This window comes from Anguilla rostrata, chromosome 4, assembly GCF_018555375.3.
Source record: "Anguilla rostrata isolate EN2019 chromosome 4, ASM1855537v3, whole genome shotgun sequence".
Lineage (NCBI taxonomy): Eukaryota > Metazoa > Chordata > Actinopteri > Anguilliformes > Anguillidae > Anguilla > Anguilla rostrata.
In genome coordinates this window covers 32,496,378-32,515,332 of record NC_057936.1, presented here as the reverse complement: position 1 = coordinate 32,515,332, position 18,955 = coordinate 32,496,378, and the positions used below count along the sequence as shown (strand labels likewise).

At 38.9% G+C, this 18,955-nt stretch overlaps 1 long non-coding RNA gene across 1 annotated transcript; it reads right to left on the bottom strand.

The window, feature by feature from the left end:
* Positions 1-16,634: 16,634 nt before the first annotated feature.
* Positions 16,635-16,907, bottom strand: LOC135254288 (uncharacterized). The gene is made up of 2 exons (XR_010329815.1): positions 16,872-16,907; positions 16,635-16,825 (listed from the first exon to the last, which is right to left on the bottom strand). It is a non-coding gene; the product is annotated as an uncharacterized LOC135254288 (long non-coding RNA).
* Positions 16,908-18,955: the final 2,048 nt, after the last annotated feature.

Here is an 18,955-nt window from a genome sequence, read left to right as displayed (position 1 = left end):
GCTCTACACTACTATTTTATCACAAATATATTCACTGTATTTCAGTTGGTCTTGCGACTTAATGCTCTCAAACAATATCTTTCTGAAACTTTCCTTTCATGCCACTTATGTGTTTCTCTGAGGCTAAAATAGATGTTTCCTCTTAACTCTGGCTGATAAAGCCAACACAAGAGAGGAACACCCTGGGGCTATTTCATTGTACAGTTTGAGGTGGGTGCAGTGAATTTAGCCCAAGAGACGATGTTACCACTACTACCCTTATCTGCATTTGGGCTACAGTTACTGTTTGGGGAGGGGTGTAATCTGGATCATCTTTTTAATTGGTTGCGTTCAGCTCTGGGTTGGAAGGCACTTATCCTGTTCCTCTCATCTGATAGAATTAGCTACAGACCCTGAGGTACAGAGAAAAAATATTACACAGAAATAAGACCTCTAATTTACTTCACACACTGCAACACTGTAAGAGCCCAATTCCCACTGGTGATGTATAATTAAGCTTGGCCTTTTCAAACAGACAGTAGGTAGAGGTGAGCATAATGGTATTGTCAATTACATTGTGAGTTTCCTTTTCACCTTGACAAAAAAATCATCAAGTGTTTCTTGGGAATTTGTTGCAAAATTACCTCCCATACAAATGAACTGCAGCTTCCACAATGCATCCTGAACAGCAATCATTCGTTCTCTATTCAGAATTTTTTCAACAAAAATAGTACATGGCTCGTGGCTCACATCAGATCCAGTGTAAAATGTTAAACATGTTGTTATAAATTATAAGCTGCATGTTCTTGCTTGATGTACAAAATTCAATGCCTACTGGAACAGGACTGCCTTACATAATTCAGCACAAACAGTTGCTGTGCAACCAGGAGTGCTCTATGAATGTAAGAATTAGCCCTCTTGGTAGAGGCCAACCGTCTTAGACCTTTGACAGGAGACATCTCTTTACTTGAACGTTGCCCCAACATTCAGAGTTCTATTTCTTTAGTATCAAAACAATGAAAAGCATTTGTTTGGCTTATTTATTTTTGACCATGCTATCCCACACAACGTTATGTCTTTTAAGTAACACAGCCCAAATCTCTAGTACCCCCCCCACCCCCCCACCCCCACCCCATCCCCATTCATACTTGCTCACCTCCATCCCCCCACCTTAGCTGTAGTGAATAATGCCATAATAAAGTATGTTCACACCTTGTGCAAATACAAAGTGACTGAGGCTTGATTTGTTGTCCAGTCATGTAGAGGCTTTCATCCTTGATCTGTCACAGAGCTTTACCACTAACAAGAGACTTTAACAGACCCCGTTTACAGGAGAAAGCACAGACGTACTTCATTGGCTTCCAGATTGCTTCTCACCCCAATGTGTTGCTAGGGTATTGTCGCATGAAACTCAGTGTTTTGGGGCAGAGCCACCCAAAATAGCCATTGAGACAAAGCAACGATCCTTTTAACTACTTCCAGACCTGACTATGCCTGGCTCATTTTGTGGCTTTCTCCCAGGGGCACAGATTTGTTTTCTTCAATAGAGCTATGCCATAATTTGTCAATGGGAATACGGTAACTTGTATAAAATGGCATAAATCATGTTTGCAGAGTCCAGCTCTCCCTCTTACACATCCTCTTGACATCCACAGTTGTCAAGGAAACTGCCTGAAATTTTGAAGTAGCTGTCAACTGTCACCCTAGACCACACAGAATAGGTACATATGGTGAGAAGCTACAGCATTTTTTTCCTAGTGAGGCTCGTCAACATATCTTCACTTTATCATGTGTGGAGACAAAATAAAAGCTTGCAAATACTGTGAAGAACCATGAAAAGGTACTCAGGATTACATGATTAGTGAGTTTCATTCAACCATCATAAATGTAATTGGCTGCCTTTACAATAATCGGAGGAAGAAAGTCCTATCCCCAGAAAACTTAATGAACAACATTATGCAATGAACAGCAGGTGTGGAGGACAGAATGACAGATTTTCACATTTAGAACATAGGAAAAATGTGAAAGTTTGATGCTGTAACGTAATTTAATAAGAGCAGAATCATGTTTACTTAAATTTGTCATTGAAACTGTTAATCTATTTATAATTTGTTTAATGGAGTGTACAGTAATAGTTAAAAAGGGCTGAATAAAATAACACAGGTAATGGGCTATACTGCATACTGACAAAATGGGAACATATGTACTGTGCCCACCATAATGTTTGGGACAAAGATATCTTTTTATTTTTTATTTGGCTCTGTCCTCCACAGTTTTGAATGTGTAATCTAACAATTCACATGTGGTTAAAGTGTAGATTCTCATCTTTTATTAAAGGGTATTTTTATACTATTTTGGTTTCACCATGTAGAAATTACAGCACTTTTTATACATACATTTTATACACCCCCCTCTCACCATTTCAGGGGACCATAATGCTTGAGATAAATGACTTCACAGCCATTTCTGATCATTCAAATGTCTTCAGCTGCTTCCTTAGTGCAGGTACAAGACAGTTTTCAGGATCTAGTCTTGATTCTAGGATTCTGATTATTGGCATTTGTCAATATAATGACCAGTGTTATACCAATGAAAGTCATGGAAGCCATTATGAGGCTGAGAAATAAGAAAGAAAGAAAAAAAACTGTCAAAGACATAGTCCAAACCTTAGGCCAAAATGTACTGTTTGTAATATCCTTAGGAAGAAAGAGAGCACTTGAGAGCTCAGTAATTGCAAAGACCTCTACAATTGAAGTATTCTCGCCATAATGAAAAAACCCCACAAACACCTGTCTGACATTAATTCCAGAAACACCCTTCAGGAGACAGGTGTGGATGTGTCAGTGACAACTGTCCACAGACAACTTCTCGAACTGAACTACAGATACTACGCTACAAGGTGCAAACCACTAGTTAGCCACAAAAAGTTCTTTTGAATAGATGACACCAAGATTTTCTTGTACCGGAGTGATGGCAAGAGCAAAGTTTGGGAGCTAAAAGGAACTGCCCAAGATCCAAAGCATACCACCCTATCAGTAAAACATGGTGTTGGGGGTGTTATAGTTTGAGCATGGCTGCCACAGGTATTGGCTCACTTGTCTTCATTGATGATGTAACTGCTGATAACAGCAGCAGAATGAATTCTGAAGTATACATAAACATCTTATCTGCTCAGGTTCAAACAAATACTTCTAAACTCACTGGTTCACACTTCATCCGACAGCAAGACAATGATCCCAAATATACTGGTAAAGCAACCAAGGACTTTTTCAAAGCCAAAAACTGGAGAATTCTTGACTGGCCAAGTCATTATTCCATTCTGAATCCAACTGAACATGTGTTGCATATGATGAAAAGAAAACTTAAGTCAACTAGCCCCTGAAATAAGCAGGCCTGGCAGAGCATCACCAAAGAAGATACTGAGAACCCTGCGATGTCTATGGGTCACAAATGTCAAGCAGTCATTGCATGCAAAGGACATGTGACAAAGTAAAAACAGGACTATTTACATTTACATAGCATTAATATGCCCCAGTAGGGTTCACTGAAATGGTGGGCTATGCATAAAAAGTGCTGTACATGTGACTTGTTTGATTACATATCTAAAATTGCAGAGTACAGAGCCAAATCAAGAAAAGAAAAAGTCTGTATCCCAAACATTATGGAGCTCACTGTATGTATAAAAAGGATGGTGACTCCTATATGGTTCACCTGATCTATTGTGTCCTCCAAAAGTATGGGAACAGAATTAAATTTGTTACTTTTACAATACATTTAAGGCACTGGGATTTGAGATCAAACAATGACGATGAGACCAAAATACAGACAATCAGACTTTATTTCATGGCATTTGCATGCATGTATGTTTTTACCATTTTTCAGATATAGATGAACAGCTGTTTCTAGCCATTTTCAGCTGTGCAAAATTAAATTAACAGATAACTGAGGTGTTGCATAGATTGTTCACACATAAAAGAGCAGTGAGTGTCTAGTCTTGATTTTAGCCTTTGTTTTCATCTGTGGATCTTACATTTGGAGTCAGAGGCATACACCATCATAAAGACTAGAGGACTAACTATGGCTGAAAAACAACTCATTTGTATGCTGAGAGGACAGAAGATATCAGTCGGGTTGCACAGAAACTGTGTATATCAGTTTGGAAAGTCCTGAAAAATAAGAAACTACCTAGTGGAAATAAACACTGAAAAGGTTAGTCAAGGAAGACTGCTGCATTTGATGACCAACAAATTCTAAGAGTTGTGAAGAAAAACCCAAAAACAATAGTCAGTGACATCACCAGTAATCTGCAGAGGGCAGGGATGAAACTATAACAAGCCACAATACACAGAAGACTTTGAAATCAGAATTATAGAGGCTATACTGCAAGATGCAAACCTTTCATCAGCAGCAAGAATTTGAAATGCCAGATTAGAATTCGCCAAAAATACAAAGACAAGCCAGACGAGTTCTGCAACAAAGTTTCATGGACGGATGAAACCAAAGCAAATCTTTACCAAAGTGATGGAAAGGAGAAAGTATGGAGAAAGGAAAGGACAGCTCATGGTACAAACCCCCTCCCACCCAACAATCTGTGAAATATGGAGAAGGCAGTGTCACAGCTCAAGCATGCACAACATGGCTGCTTCTGGAACAGGTTTACTCAACTTTATTGATGATGAAACAGAGGATAGCAGCAGTAGGACGAATTTGAAAGTGTACAGATGGATTTTGTCTGGCTATGTACAAAGAACTTTCTCCAACCCCATCAACCAGTGTTTCATCCTCCAGCAGGACAATGACCCCAGATAAACTGCTTATGGAACCAAGGCACTCACCAATGGTTAAAAGTTGGAAAATTTGGACTGGCCAAGTTAGTCATCTGATCTATATTGAATCAAGCATGAATTTAAGTTGAAGAAACCCCCCAAAACAAAGATCAACTGAAAGCCGCTACAGGGATGACCAACAAAATGCATTTCTAAGAAGATACCAAATGACTGCAGATGTCAATGGACTCTAGACTTCATTCAGTTACTGCATGTAAGGGCTGTGCAACCAAATATTTGACTTTACTGCTTTGATTTACAATCTATGCAAAAGAAAAACAAGAGCAGCAGTACACACCTGTTAGTCATTGGTTACATTTATTTTGCACTACTGAATATGGGGGGACACAAGACAAAAACTGTTGTTTCCGTAAAATTGTAAAACATACTGATTGTCTGTACTTTTGTCTCATACTCATCTTTTGATCACAAATCCAAATTCCTTTAATACGTAGCTTAAGTAACACATTTCACTGTACCGTTCCCATACTTCTGGAGGGCACTGTAAACACACTGATACAAGTGAGCAGGCATCTGGGTGGCCACACTCCTTTCCAAAGACCCCGGCTGTGTGTTCTCCTGAGGGAAGAATTTCTCAATTTCCCCATTACATGCTTGAACAAAACCAGGTGCTTTCTCTGTGCATCTGGAGTGTACCAATTGCTTTTGCCTTCAATGCAAATCACACATCAGAACTCAAAAGGAAGAAAACAGGAGTTGGAGGTACTGTAAATTGACTGTTATTAAGAGTATGTTATAGGTATGTATGTATTTACTAGGGATAGTCCCGAATACAAATTCCATATTCGGCAACACTCAAATAATGCATTCTCTCCGTATGTTTTCTCCTCCCAGGTTTGGCCGATATTATTTGGATTCAAATTTTGTTTCTGCTACCTCTTTAATGCAATTTGCTCAGCATCAAGTTTCTCAATTAGACACATGCACACTTGCAGCGAGTGAGAGTTTCCTTTTACACAAGATAGGCCAGAGTGACACCATCAGGCTTTAGGGACTTCAAAATAAAAATCATTTTCATTTCATGGTACCACAACGTTTGGGACAAATGGCTTCACAGGTGTTTCAGATTAGCCTGCTTTGTTCAATTTCTTGCAGGTATAAGAGTGCTTTCAGAATTTAGTCTTGATTCTAGGCTTTTGCTTGCCTTTGGAGTTTGTTATTAGCGTATGTCAACATGAGGACCAGAGTTGTGCCAATGAAAGTCGAGGAAGCAATGATAAATAACAAAAAGAACTGTCAGAGACATAGGACAGACCTTAGGATGACCAACATTAACTGCTTGGAACATTATTAAAGATCCAGTGCAGTCAAAATCATGATTTTAAAATTCTTATATTATGGCCAAAGACTATAAGGTTACTTACACATTTATTTTAAAAGTATTTCATACATGTATGTAATGAATTAGATTTTTCCCCTAAAAACTATACAGTGCTCGACATTGCCGCCTGGTGGAGTATTTGGTATTGGTGGTTTTGAGACCAATATTGTGACGTCACATATGTGTCTAATTTGCATTGACTAATGTGTGGTGGCCAAAACACTCACCCAGTATGAATATTTATGTAGTGTGCACTCCCAAGTTCAAAGCCATGACCAAATTCTCAAATACATATTGCGTGGGCCTGCTGCTAACATTAGCTAACTACCAGTTCAACAATGCCTTATTGTGTGATTAAAGATTGCAGAGATTGCCTTGCTTTAGGTGTTTTACGCATGCTACTTGGTTCAATGTGCATGAAACGCAACGTAGCTAACTAACCCAATAAGGGAATTCTAGATAGCTTTGATGCTATCAATAATCTAATTAAGCCTTTGCTTAATACGATCAGTTAACGTTAAAGTTACTTAACGTTGGTATAGATTATATTACAGATCATAATGTTAGCCATCCTAACCTCACTTTATTTCGCTGTCGATGATGTTTAGGCCGAACGGACGCTGACGGGTTGAACGGGCTGGGTCCGGTAAGCATCTGTTCAGGCTAGATGACGTTCTGCTATTAATCAAATCAAGCCTACAAACTATAATGTTACTGCTAACCTCATCTCCCCAGTTTACTTTCTGTCTGGCTATTTACTTGCTGTCTGGCTATCGATAATTTTGCTAATGTAGCAATGAGCTGTACTTATCTTGTGTAAATATAGCTAATGTTAGCTGGCGAGTTATTTATGGCGTTATTTTATTCTCCAGACTGATATAACGTTACTGCCGCAAAAAAAAAAAAAACAATTGATAATGTTATGTGCTAACGTGGGTTATCCTATAATGTTAGGGTCTTATATTGTAGGCTGTAAGCGATGGGCTCATACATATACGGCTCAATATTTCTAATGCTGATATTGCTGTACTCGTTATCCATTATTATGGTTGTATGATAACTAGCTAATGTTAACTAACAACTGACGTTACGTAGAGTGAGCGCTGATCCAGGTCAGTAGGAGTGAGCGGCTCGGGCTGTCAATGAAAAGTGAATGCATTAATAATTAGGACAGAACTGACACGCCCAGCCAGTCTTGAGTCTGCTATATTAAGAAATTCAGGTTTTATATATAGCTGCAAAAATGGATAGCTAAAAGAGCCTGCAGAGGTCTGGAAAAGGGTCTTGTGGACAGATGAGACCAATATTCACTTGGTAGCAAAGTGTGGAGGCCCGAAATGAACTGGCAAAGATCCAACACACCCGGGCTCATCTGCAAAATATGGTGGTGGGAGTGTTGTTGTTTGGGTGTGTGTGGCTGCCACAGGTACTGTATTCACTTCATTGATTGCTGATAGCAGCAGCAGAATTAATTCTGGAATACAGCAAAGCAATGATTCCAAACAGACTTCAAGCAATCATTGCATGCAAAGGATATGTGACAAAGTATTAAACATTGCTGCTTTCATTGACATAGCATTAACATGTCACAAACATTATAGTTCCCTAAAATAGGGCACTATGTATAAAAAGTGCTGTAATTTCTACATGGTAAAAAACAAATTGTATAAAAATCCCCTTAAATAATAATAATAAAATAATATATTTTTTTAGTACTGAGAATTTTCATGGGGGTATGAATAAAAAGTGTTGTAATTTATACATGATGAAATAAAAAAAGTATAAAAAATACCCTTTAATAAAAGATGAGAATCTACACTTTACCCACATGTGAATTGTTTGAATACAAATCCAAAATTGTGGAGTCCCGTGCCAAATCTGTGGCTAAGGACGCATTTCTCTGCATTATGGCTTGCTGCATCAGCATCAGTTCTTGAAAACATCTGCAGCTACTTCACACAGATCTGTCTGCATTCTCCTGGGGTGTTTGTGCAGTCACAAATAAATAAATAAATAAAACATTTATTTCTGTTCTTTAAGCACCTTGTGGCAGTTCAGCACAATTGCCCAGGGGCATCATTCATCAACTGTGCTGATGCACAAAATTCAGTCTAAACAGTGTGCACGCATATTTTCATGTTAAGTGTGCTATTTATCAACAAAGCAAGATGTGTGGGAATATTCAGAAATTTATGCACTCTGTCCAAGCGTGCAAATATTTTCTTATGGTTGAGCAAGTGCTCTGAAGGACAGAGGTGAATTTATTTATTTATTTATTTATTTATTTTACTGTGACTCTCACATCTTGGATGATGCTTGAGATTGGGGATTGTAATTGGATTTTCACAACAAGTGAAAACAACCAATTTCTGTGTGCCAATAAAAAACAATTATATTTTCCAACCACAAGGACATGTTGTTACACATAGTTGCTGTGTACTTGTCAAATCATTATTTTCCAACCTACAGGGTTCATAGAATAGATGAATTAATAATATCATGTCATAAAGATGATGCATGGAATTTATGCGTGCTGCATATCTGTCAATAAAAGCACCCCCTATTGTTTTAAATGTTGGTTTATGGAGTCATATGAAGTCTGAGGGACGATATCTGGGGGGTGTGGTTGGGAGATGTGTGGGAAGCTTTCAAGTGGGATTATGAGAAATTGCCTCACAGGGGCATAGTTTTGCAGCATTATAAGACATGCTACACCAGGGGAAACATTTTACACATTTATGATACCTTCCATTCATCTAGGATGGCAAATAAGGACATCTTTGTTTACAAGCCATCAAGGCTTATTATTAAATTGCATTAAATAAAATCTCTGGGTAATTTTTTCCATTATTTTATCACATGTTCTTTTCATTTTCATTTCCTATTTTATCTGTTGCAATTTGCATTGTTTCACCACAACACACTGAAATGCTCTGTGACAGTACCCTCATTGAATCCAGAATTGAGAGAAATTTGCTTGACTGATCCATTGATTGATATTCATTGCTTGATATTCTGTCAACAGTGTGACTCTCTGGTAAAGCTAGGTCTGCCTCAGGATGTATGTGGATTCTGTCAGCACTGAAATTATCAACTAGACAAAGTACCTCCACCCCCCCAACCCCAACTCTGCCCAGAAAAAGCGGGTATAGATAATGGATGGATGGATGAATGGACAAAGTAGCAAATCATATGGGTCAATAAAAGTTGAGGGTTTAACTATCCTTGAAGACCAGAGATTGCACAATGTACAAGAGCTGTGGGTGTGTTCTGACAAAACCTTTTGTTTATCTTCGGGTAATAAATCCAGAAAAGAAATGTGAAAAATGGCTTACAATTACAGTGTATGTTGAGTCCCAGTTTAAAACATGTCAGAATTGAGTATTGAGAAGGACGTATCTTCAGTGTATTTTGAGGAGGTGAAAAGCACTGAATCGTGGGATGTTTGCAGAAACTCATTCTTGACAAAGGGTAAGGGTATGCACAGTTCATGAATGTTAAACAGACTTATAAAGAAACAGAGCTGTGTGGCCTGAGGAGACATCATAGTGAAAATTATGACTGATAACTCTTTCAAATTTTCCCACAGATAAGTCCAGAGAAATGCTGTATTGATCCATGGAGCTGTGTTTCTGCTACAAGTAACATGACTCTTGCCCTCTAGTTGCAAGTGCTGCTTGTTCAAAAGCATGATAGACCAGGCTTAGTCTTACCCAGAGGAGAGTAGCTTTTCACTATGCTACATTGTCACAGTGAATTTAAATAAGCCCTCTTGCTTATTAAAATATGACAGTAACAAAGTGGCCGTGGCTGTGGTGTCTAAGTGTGATTCTGTGGCAGGTACAGTATCCACATGTTTTTCTGCCAGATTAGCTCAAAACATTTCCCTTCCAATAGCTTCATCTCAGATATGCTTCAGAAATGTAGGTGTATCATTTAAAATTTTGTAAAAATATGTTCTCTAATTTCCTTATATTTATCACATTGGGTGAGGGAGTGCAGCTCTGTTACTGTTTGCTGTTGATTGCAGAGGGAGCACAGCTTCTTTTCTTGGGGCAGCCAAGTTTGTCGGTGGCAGTGGATCTCTATTGCTAGGCTGTGCTCACTAAGTCAGTACTGTCTCAGTGTTTTCCTGAGTTTATCATTTTTTCAATGTGGTCAGATCAGTCTACCACAGTACATTCTTGCTTTAGGGCCAGATAGCATTCTAGTTTATTCCAATTTCTGTTTCAGTTTCCCAATCAGTAATGTCATTTTGTTTATTGTTGCATTATAATTTGGTTGATTCTGATTGGTATTGTTGGTATGTAGCTGTCGTGAGGCTGCATGGTGTTTGTGCGGGTTTGAGAACTGAGCCTCAGGAGCAGCTGAGTAAGGGGACTCTACCCTTGGCTCAGCTCTTGGTATTACAGGGCTTTATAGTGGTATCAGTGGGGGTCACTGTTTTTCAGATGTTTCCAAAATTGCATTGCCCTTTTGAAATATTGATTGGGATGAATATTTGCCTAATTCTGCCCTGTTTATATTTTAATGTTGTACTTGTAAGATGTTCTCACAAAACACATCTTGCTTTAAAAGCAGACCCCAGACTTCACTGTCATATAAGGCAATTGGTTCATTTACAAATTCCATTAATTTTAGCCAAATTCTAATTGGGATTTCAATGTTGATATTTTTTTTCTTTTTGTGTGCAGTGTTCTATGTGATTTGTCCATGTTCTGCAATCATATGCATTTCCATGAGATTCAAATCTTTTTTGGAAAATCATTGTATTTGACTTTTCCGTTTGAACCATCAGGGCCCACATCTGATGGTATTCCTCTAAGCAGATTCAGATCTTGCTGTTGCCCCTGTGCTGTGAGGGACAACTGAAACAAGTGATGTGCATAGAGAAGGCCTTTGATCTCTTTATCCTGTAACACCTGGGACTGTAGATTGTGCCAACAAAATAGCCAATTTGTTAAGGTAAATGTTGAATATTGTTGGGTTTAGGTTGCTGCCCTGTGTTTTTTTATGTACTGTACAATCATTTTTCACCAGTTTTTACTGCTAATCTCTGTGATTCGCTGGTAAAACTAAGTCTGCCTCAGGATGTATATGCAAATGTTTTCAGCAATTAAATTATCAACTAGACACAGTGGTCCATCATATGGGTAAGTAAAAGTTTAGGGTTTAAATATCCTTGGATACCACAGGTTGCACAATATGCAAGAGCTGCTAGTGTGTGCCAGCAAATCTTTAATTTGTCTTTGGGTAATAAATCCTGAAAAGAAATGTGGCTTATATTACAGTATTATGTTGAGTTAGAATTGTTATTAATGAGTGAAAGAACTATTTTGTGTGTATGTTAAGGAGATTAAAAATACTAAATCATGCGGTATTTGCAGAATCTCATTCTTTGCAAAGGGCATTGCAGGCACAATTCATGAATGTTTATCACATAATCAGACTTATAAAGTGACAGAGATGCGTGGCCTAGGGAGATGGAATATTTTATGGAATATTTAGTAATTTTTTATGTTTGTGTTATGAATCCATGTGTTGTCAGGCAGATTTTTGATTGTGCTTAAAGAGATGTCTACTCATGACTGAAACCCAACCATACACAAAGATGCAGCAAATCAGCAAAGCAGACCCAGACCTGTGGCTGCATTTGGCCTGTTGGCACTCTGACCATTCCTTGACTTAAAGTGAATTATATATGTGAATATTATTGATTACCTGCTCATCTTTTTCAAAACACAAATTTCTATTTGTATTTTGAAACATTTTTTTAAGCTACTGCGCATTTTCATGAAAAGTGGCAGGACCAGATGTAGCATTTGCAAGTGTCTCTCTTTTTACACTTTTATCTTTTCCTTGTTTGTCTATACCAAAGTATGGAATCATGATGTGCAGAATGGGCCAGTTATCCTGTGCTTTTGCAGTTTGTTTGTTTCCATGAAACTGCAGCTCTTCTCTGATGGTGCTTTTAACCCCCCGCTTTGGAGTGGTGATGCAAAACTCAGACCATCTGTATCCTGGCAGTGATGACTGCACGGGCATGCTGCTTTCAGGTTTCTTCTTTTACACTGGTGTGCCAGATTAGCACCCTGGTATAGATGCTCGCCACCAGGAGCTGCAGGAGCGTTGAAATCTCAAAAGAGGAGTAAGAACCAACTTGTTGTAATCATCTCTTCTATAATAAGTCTGTTTCCCCAATTCCAGCTGCACAATGAGGCTATATCTAACTGACCTGTGAAATGGGGTTTGCTGCCTGTCGACTGAGCTGTGTGTTTGTGTTTTTATGTGTGTGTTTGTCTTTGGTGTGCTACTGACACGAGTCACATTCAACCTGTTCCTGGGTGTAATTTTCCCACAAATCTTTGACCAGTTCCAATGGCATCAGCTACACTTCCATCTTGACAGCAGTCTGTTCAACCGACAGTGACTACAAGCGCTTACCAAATCTCGCTTCTGTACCATCTTTGAACCATAGTATGCAGATAACTGTGTTGTCCTTGCCCACTCTTTGTTTGCAATGCAGGATGTTATGTTTACAGTGTACTCCTCCCTGGGCTGCTCGTGAACAGAAGACAGAAATCACTGTCCAACAGGCATCTCCATCTACGAAATGTCCTCTGTTAAGCGTCAACAACATGCCCCTGAAGGCCATTCAGCAGTTCTGCTACCTTGGCAGCATCATTACCTCGTCATGCGTCATTGATGATGACATCCAGGCTTGTATCAGCAAAGCCTCAGCTGCCTTTGGTTGTTTGTGCTCCAGGGTCTTTGAGAATGACAACCTCCAGACCTCAACAAAGGTACCAGTCTACCAGGGGGTGTGCCTCTCCACTCCTTTATGGCACTAAAGCCTGGACTGTCTACCGGTCTCGCATCCGGCACCTGGAGGACATCCACATTCGCTGCCTTTAGCGAATCCAAAAAGTCAGCTGGAAAGACAGTAACGACACCCTTCAGTAAACCGATATCTGGAGTTGCCCACTTTGAAACCCTTTGGAGCAACCAGCAGAAAGTCCAGAGGCAACGGAGACACAACCCTAATGCCCCGTCTGTTACCATCACTTGCCCCATCTGTGGCAAGGTCTGTGGCTTTAGGATTGGTCTCTATAGCCACATGCAGTGGCACTGCCACAAATGGACAGTAAACCATAAGCCAGCCAGAGTTTCACAGTATGTATACAATTGGAAGCAATGTCATCTTTGTTTTTATGGACTGCCATAAGCATAATTGAGTGAGTGTTTGTATTCCTGAGAAGGTTCTGTGTTGGTTTCTCTCTAGTCTTTCTCCTAAGCATTCACTTGATCCTTTAGCTGTGCACTGAGATGATATTTACCACTGAAGCCCACCCTGGGGTTGTCAACAGAGTCAGCTTGTTTCAATAACACTATTTCTGCAAATTCTACTGTACAATATCTTGTCAGCTGAGACCAAAAAGTCCCCTACCATTACAGTGATGGCATATCAATGTGGGAAGGTAGAGAATATTGTAGACTATTATTACTATTATTGTATTTTGTTGGCAAAGAAATTTAGAGAAGCACAGTGTGTAACTTATTTCCAAACGGCTGCATGGTAGTGGTTATCAAATATTACAGTTTTAATTCCCCAATGGGACATAGTCATTGTATACTTGAGTGAATAGGTCATCGCTACATATCAACAGTAAACATGCTCTTGGATTGGATATGTCCAATTAAAGTAATGTGGCTGTCTCATGTGTGTAAGAGGGAAAAATTACATTATCAATCTATGTCTTTTTAAAGATACATAGATAAAAAATAAATGACAAAAATAAACAGGCCTACAGAAACCTTCTCAGGGATCCATTGGGATGCATACACATAATAAAAATAGAAATTAATTATCACATAAATTATTTCTTGGGTAAAACATATTCCTTCACTGTATCAAACCAAAAGCTTGATAGGATTGCTGTTCCTTAGCATTGTTTATTTAGAGTGTCTCTAGAGAGCAAAATATGGTGCCAATGCAGTACAGATGACACTGCTGCACTTATTTTTCTGCACAGCTGAATGCATTTCCTCCTCACTCAGTGAAATAGATATTTTTTTCAATATCATATTGCCTTTCAAGCCTTGCCTTATATCTAGTGATGACTACTTTGTCCTTGATATACATGTAATGTATCGCAAAGTATATTGAAAATCACTACTTCTTAATGGAAAACAAACTTGGAGCTGTGCAGCAGCACAACATTTATGGGATTGGGAAAATGTTACTTCAGACTTCCTTTTACATTATTTGTGAATTCAAGAAAACGCCTTACCGTAAATTAACCATAGTTGTACATGTACAGACACACAAACGCACATGCACACACACATATACACACAACTATTATAAAAGACTTACTTCACAATTTTACACTATGGAGCTTTTCGAATATGCCTTTGAGTGGAGCACATAAAATGTCCCGAAGCCCTTTGCAAAAAGAATGATGGTGATTTTAGAGCAATCTCTGAACGCATTATGAAAGAGGCTGAGGTGCAGCAGTAGACTAGATGGAGGTAAAAAGGCCAAGGCCTGCCCAGAGGCCTTTACAGTTCCTCCTTCAGATGCACAAACTGCAGACAAAGCAGGGGCCACGCACTCCCAGAGAGGCTGAAAATCAAAATTGGGCTCTGGGAACAAAATGCAAAAAAAGAGAGACTTTAGTCTTTTAGCAGCCTGGCTTTGCTGCCAGGTAGTTTCAGGCTGTTCAAGCAAATGAAACAATTGAGACACTGAAGAGCTCAACCACACCATGTTCTTGAAAATGAAGTTTTGGAAATGAAGAAATAAAGCCCTTTTGAGAACAAACACAGCACATGCATTAGAATATAATTTTATTTTTATTTTATATTTTATTTTAGCAATACAGGCCATGAACAGAACTAGGAATTGCCATTATCATCGGTCGTAGCTCAATTATTATGCACAATGCAAGAAATACACCTACAATCTAAAAGTTGGGCACAATTTTTGTTGTTTGTACTCCAGGACATTGGATTTGAAATTAAACAATGAAAACGTCATTGAAGTGCAGACCGACTGCTTTAAATTGAGCGTATTTACATCCATATTGGATGATCTATGTAGGAGTTACAGCCCTGTGTTATACATAGTCCATCATTTCAGGGAAGCAAAAATAACGGCCTGACGTCTCACACCCTGTGACGTCACCAGCAGTGGTGGACAGTAACAAAGTACATGTACTTCATTACTGTACTTAAGTACCTTTTTCAAGTAGCTGTACTTTACTCAAGTGTTTCCATTTTGGGAGACTTTTTACTTTCACTCCACTACATTTCAAACGAAATATCCTACTTTTTACTCCACTACTTTTGTGCGATATCTGTCTGTTACTCATTACTTTGTTGTGGAGAAAATGGATTGTCTAATAGATCCTATAGAATAATAATACAACATCATGTTCATGCTGAAGCCTACCAATCAGGGCGTAGCACGCGTTTCGATCGGCCCATGACACTTTGAACCAAAGACGTTAGCTAGGCGGGAAGGCGAATAGAGACAGGCGATTTGGAACACAGAGAGACAGCTTAACAGTCCAAGGACATCTTAAAACAATATATCAGCTCGGTCTATCAGCAAACATATGCCTCAGCCATGCTCAGAATTTCTCAAGAATAATAGTATTTTCCATGAAACGACGAAAGTCATCGATAAAATTTTGTCGGGTGCAGTGTCTTTTACCTACGAGTTGGGGTGATAAAGCGTTGCTATCACTGCTATACCACAGACTGAATGCGTAATGCAGCTATAATGAGACAAAACTTTCGAATACGCTGGGATATAAAACGGTATTACAAAAGTAAAATTAGACATATTATACATCGTTAGAAAGCTTATTCTGTCACCTATTGGATCGATTAACTGTAGATCAAGCCAGATTGTACTACAATGGACGACATGTGTGGTATTACAAGCTGACGTCGTTTTCTGGAGTAAGACCGGACCAGAAGCTGCTGCACACGTGTTGTTGACGGCGTTGTTGCCCTTTTTAGTACAGTCTGGCTTGATTGAGAATTAATTTATTCAGTAGGTGAGAGTATAAGCTTTATAACCATGTATAACACGTCTAATTTTGGTTTTGGAATATCGTTTTATAAGTCAACCAAATGTTTTCTCATCATCGCATTTACTCTGTATTAGCAGTCAAAGACGCTGCACCTGACGAAACGTTGTCAACGATTTTTCATAATATTCTTGGGAAATACTATTATTATTAAGGACTTCTGGGTATGCCTAAGCCATATGTTTGTTGATATACCTAGCTGACATCGTTTTCATTTGTAATTTTGTATTTGGAATAGCGTTTTTATCGCATTCACTTCCGCATTAAGCTATGACCTGTCCTGTGCTGTATCCTTTCTGGTGGCTAAGTCGCCAGGAAACCTCAATGTATTTTGATATTTGATAGTGAAATATTGTAATTGATGATGCCTTTGTTCCATTTTAAAAAAAAATAAACTGTGAATTTGTATTTATACCATAGTTTTCACTCTTACATACAGTATGTTAGGAGGTGAACAATTTAGTTTGCCTACTGTATTTTAAAATTGTTTGTCATGTCAGCAACCCCTGACAAACATAACCATACTAAATAATAGTACTTTTTACTTTTGATACTTAAGTATTTTTTAAAAGCAGGTACTTATGTACTTTGACTCAAGTAGAAATTTAAATTAAAGACTTCTACTTTTAGTTGAGTAATATTTAGCAAGGGTATTTGTACTTTCACTCAAGTACAGGATTTGTGTACTTTGTCCACCACTGGTCACCAGACACTGGGTATCTTTTATGATTCATTGCCAGGCTTATACTGCAGCCATCTTCAGTTCCTGTTAGCCAGTCAATCGTCTGTCCCTGAAAAACTCTTTGGTTACACTATGTTTTGGTCATTGTCCTGCTGCAAGGTGACGCACCATTCAATGAGTTTTGAGGCATTTGGTTTGATGTGAGCAAACACAATGTATCGTTACTCTTCAGAATTCATCCTGCTGCTGCCATCAGCAGTCACATCAACCATGAAGACAAGTGAGACAGTTTAAGTAGCAGCTATACATCCCCAATCCATAACACTACCTCCACCATGTTTCACAGATGCTTTGAATGTGCTTTGGATCATGAGATGTTCCTTTATTTCTCCACAGTTTAATATTTCCATCACTTTGATATAGGTAAATACTTGTCTCATCTGTTCATGACACTTTGTTTGATAACTCTACACTTTTTTAAATGTACTTTTTTAGTGAACTAACCTGACCATTCTGTTCTTGAGGCTTACCAGTGGTTTGCATTGTGTGATGAACCCTCTGATGTTATTTTGATGTATTCTTCTCTTTATGGTAGTCTGACATATTTTGCCGACATCCTGGAGAATGTTCTTGACCTGTTCAACAGTTGAATGTTTTTTTCTTGACAGTTGGAAGCAAGAGACTCCAGATGCAAATTCCACGCCTAGAATCAACTTTAGATCTTTTGTTAGCTTTCCAGTGCATGCACTGTTGATGCAAAGACACATAGCTGACCAAGAAACAGCTGAGCTCCCAATTACGTTTGGTCCCCTAAATTGAGGGAACTATGTATAAAAATGGCTGTAATTCCTACACCGTTTACCCAACATGGATGTATATACCCTCAAATTAGCCCTCAAATTAGCTCAGCTCACTTCCCCCTTCCCCTGTTCCCGCTAATTGGAGTACGCTTTTATGTATGTACTGTCTCTCTCCTCTTAGTCATCAGTTCCACTGGGAATGCACAGCTTTGGTTGTTTGTGTGAGCAGGGACTGCACACAAATTGATTGCATTTCCCACAGTTGTCTTCAGCCTAAAGTTGCAGATTCAGTGAAAAATTTGCGTTTGAAAAAGCGTGTCGGAGGCGTTATCTCCGCAGAGTTATAAACCTATGGTTTCTATAACTACAATGTTCACAATTTTGACCGCTGACATCCATCATCAAGGTCAATCATCTTCATTAAATGATTACGATTAATTAATTTTGTGTGAGTATATGTGCAAAATTGGTTTTGGTAGTGGTTGATCAAGCAATTTGTGTCAAGCATCGGTCATTCAGTTGAATAGCGTGCCGTAGGAGAGACCAACCCATTCACACCTGGGTACCAGACCTGCTCTACCTATTGTCTGGTGGGGAGATTTTGTGAAGAAAATGGCACAAACTGTATTTATTTAATGAGTAGATTTTAAATTTAATTTAATAAAACTTGTGGAAGGAGGGGGGTATTGTTATTGCGGTGTTGCAGTCATTTTCATTTTAAAGTCCAAATGCCCAATGGCATCGGCTCTGGCCTTTCTAGCGTTAACCTGATATTCACTGTTTTATTTAAAATACAATATGCTGGATTACAGAGCCAAAACAACCAACATTGTCTCACTTTCCCATACATTTGCATTAAACTGTATAATTACCTTTAACAAGCCTGCAGGTCCCCAAGGACAGACTGAAACTGAAGGAATAACAGGGAGGCTGAACCGAGTTGAACTTCATAAAGTTTTCACATAATTACAAGCTTGAGAAAGGTCTTCGCTGCACCATATAACATGAAATTATACCAAGCTTCAGGTGCACCCATGTATTATAAATGACAGCTGTTTGTATGTGAGAGCCACCCTAATTTGTCTTGCCTTGATGATGAGGGAGCGGCGTGGCACACACAGGCGAGCGAGGGCCGTGGGCCGCGGTGATTAATATGACGCGTGGTGTCTGTGCACAGGTGCGGCACCTCTCTGAATGATGATAAATAGAGGAATTCTGCCCAATGG